Source organism: Rhinopithecus bieti, unplaced genomic scaffold, assembly GCF_001698545.2.
Source record: "Rhinopithecus bieti isolate Rb0 unplaced genomic scaffold, ASM169854v2 scaffold_20310, whole genome shotgun sequence".
NCBI classification, from domain to species: Eukaryota; Metazoa; Chordata; class Mammalia; order Primates; family Cercopithecidae; genus Rhinopithecus; species Rhinopithecus bieti.
In genome coordinates this window covers 596,208-599,775 of record NW_016810331.1, presented here as the reverse complement: position 1 = coordinate 599,775, position 3,568 = coordinate 596,208, and positions in this window count along the sequence as shown.

Genomic DNA, 3,568 nt, shown 5'->3' with positions numbered 1-3,568 from the left:
GGTAGAGGCTGTGCACCCTCAGGAAGTGCCCGGATTCCTGCTTCTCCCCTTCCCCTCCCTCCGTCCCCTGTCCTCTCCTTGGCCCGTTCAGTCTCGGAGCTTCCCACTCTCTCTGGTCTCTAGGCCCAATTCCACACTGTAGTGTTTCACGTTTCCCTGTCTTTGCTTCTGGGCTGCTCCCAGATGCTCTTCCAATTCAGTGAAAGCCAATTAAGTAAACAATCAATTTGCCGAATGACTAATTCAGTGAACACACTGAATATACAGATTTGTCAACAACTTGCTTCTTTCGACTCTCTAGAGTATGTGGCAGTTCTTACTGAAAGTGATGATGGTCATGGATATTCAAGGAGTATTTCATTTGTGCTGCTGTGGGGATCATGGAGGTACCAGAGCATAGAGGACTTTCTGATGGAGGAAAAGTCAGCAACAGAGGCCTGCCTGGAGGCTGACTCAGAGCAGGAGGGCCAGAGGGAGCAGGAAGACATGCAGGCCACAGAACCTCAAGCCCCCAACTCCTATAGGCCTCTCAGGCTCTGCCAGTTCATCCAATATAAATCACTGGAGACTTTAATAAATACATTTTTAAAGATCTATTCATTGATCAGCGTGTAGTCCGCTGGCCTTGAGGGACTTGCTGAGGCCCAGACAGGCCCTCCCAAGTGGATTTTCAGCTATTTATGAGCACACATGGCTGAGCCCTGATCTTAACAGCACAGGGATCAGCATTGTCTCTGACGGTTGCCTGCCCTTCAACTTGAATCTATACCTCAGTGCACTTACCAAGGTCCCAGCAGAGGCCACAGAGGTGAAGGGAGAGGGATTCTCTAGAATCCCAGATGTGGGATTTGGGGCCACCTGGAAGGGTCTGGCCCCTGAACGTTTTAGGTAACATCTCACTGTATTTTCTCTGTCTGAACCTTCCCCAAAGCTACCACTTTCCCCACCTGTTTCAACAATTTTTTCTTTTCTCAGCCAAGATTGAGGGTCAGAGGACTTTCTGCATTCACAAATGTCCTCTGCATTTCTCAGCTTCCAGGCTGGGCTCTAAGCACCATGGCTCAGAGCACCTTCATTCTCCTCTCCTTTTCTGCTTTGCATCTGTGATTGTGCTAGTTGTCCCGGACCTGTGCTTGTGAGATGTGTCAGCTGCAGTTCCACTGAGCACGCATGTGCTCACTACTGTAGCTTCTCTCCACCAGGAGTAAGATGGGGGTTCCCAGAGTGGAGGCAGCCGGGAGGTCCAGGTGGGCACACCTTGGTGAGGCTGAAACTGTCACACCCTCCCCTCTTGCTCCTGTATGAGGAGGAGCAGAAAAAAGGCACATCTAACAGAAAGGTTGACTGCTGGCGTCCAGTGAGCACATCCTGCACCATGAGCTCCGAGAGAGGACAACCCCTACCCAGGTGGGAGGACAGTGAAGGTCACACCTTAGGGTTTTGATTTGCCTCTGGGGAAAAGGGCCATAGGCCAGAGGAACTTGCCTAAGACACACTCCAGGAAGGACAAAGGTGAAAGGGGCCACGCTGTGCAGCTGGTCCTCTCTAAGGCAGGGTCCTGAGTGCATCAGGCCCCCAATCCACCCAGCAGAGTCACTGGCTAAATTCAAACCTGGTCATATCTCACACCTCACCAAACGTTCCAGCAGCCCCTCATCCTCCACGACAATTTCCAAGCTCCCCAATCTGTCACATACAGCCTTTAGTATCAAGGTCCTATGTATGTCTCCAGCCTAACCGCCTATGTTGGTATTTCACTAAGCCATACCCTATCTCTGTGCTTTTGCACATGCTGGGCCCCCTGAGTGAATGTCTGCCCATGCCCTCTTGTTGCAAGGGTAGCTCTTACCACGCATTTTAGTCTGCTGGGGTTACCATAGCTAAGTACCACAGACTGGGGGCTTACACCACAGGATTTATTTTCTCATAGTTCTGGAGGCTGGAGGTCCAAGATCAGGGTGTCAGCAGGGTTTCCCCTGAGCAGATGCCATCTTCTGCCTGTGTCTTCATGTCTTCTTCCCTCTGTGGATGCCTATGTCCTAATCTTATAAGAACACCAGTGATATTAAATTAGGGCTCACCTTAATGATCTTATTTTAACATAATTACCTCTCTAAAGACCCTGTCTTCAAACACAGTCCCATGCTGAGGTATTGGGGGTTAGGGCTTTAACATAGGAATTCTTTTCAGGGGACATAACTCAGTCTGTAATAGGAAATCCAAGGTAGGGGGACTAATTGCTCTGCTTTGAAGGGTCCAGAGCACAAGGGGGAGCTGACCCCAGTGCAGTCCCTGCAGCCCCGGTCTGGGTCCAGGCCCCCGTCTGGGCCTCCTTCTGTGTCTCCACCATATCCTTCAACTCACTGGTTCCTCTGAGATTCTCTGCTGATGCAGTATGAACTCTGGAGTGTAGGGGCCGTTTCCCATTCACCTTTCTACCCCAGCACCTAGCATATATTAGGTGCTCATATGTGCAAAGGAACTAACACCTGTTCCCTGGGTGGTTTCTGGTCCTTCCTGTACTCATGCCCCTTGCTGGAATGCCTCTCACCCTTCCCACTTTAACTCAAAGGTTTTTTACATCAGACCCATGATAAAGGCCGAGATGTAATGCAGAAAACCATTCCAGATTCTTCCACCAGGGTTGACTGGGTTGGTTTCTCTTCCTCTGTGCACAGAGCTCTCCCCACCCATTGTCCTCTGCCTTGGGTTTGGTTATATGAGGTAGGTTTTGCTATGAACACCCCTCATCCTCTCCAAAGATGGCAGAGCAGGAACCACCTCCAACCCATCACTAGGATGACCACACCCCCTGGGTTTTAGCCACTGCAGCTCACAAAGCCCTTCTTGGAATGCTCTTGTCCTCTCAAGAACGAAGGTGGAAATCAAGGCAGAGGAGGAAGTGAAGCCCAGAGAAGACTCACAGCCTGGGAGGGTCACACAGCAGCACAGGTCTGCAGGTGAAGCTTCAGGTTGCAAATCTGCCCCAGGCTGCTGGACTTGCCCCAGAACATGGAGCCTGCTGATGTCTGCCCCCACCTGCCTTACTCCTTTCCTACATTTTGCATCATTGAAACCCCTCACTAGCCTGGGGCTTTCTAGGGATGGGAGTCTCCAACTCCTCTGTGCTGATACAGTGTCTGGGGCACAGTCCCCATGAGACACGTCTCCAGAATTTCCTAACTGATTTTGATCACCTGCTCTGTGCCCATCTGTGACGTGAAGGCAGCTGCACTTGTTTTAGGAACATGAGAACTGAAGGCTCTCTGTCTGTAACTGGAGACTGCCCTGGACAGGTCTAAATTTAAGTTCTGTGCATGTATCATTTTAATAATAATAGCTAACATGTATCCTGTGCCAGGCCTTATGCAAGAGGGCTCCCCATATATTCCAATAAACATCTCACAACCCAATGAGGCCTGCTCTCTTGTTGCATTACAGATGGGGAAACTGAGGCACGGGAGATTAGATTATGTCCTCAGACCAGCCCTCTCACTAACACCAGTAATACACTTGATGTTTGCGCTCCATTCTAGACCAGAACTTAAATGGAAAACCCCAAGCGAAG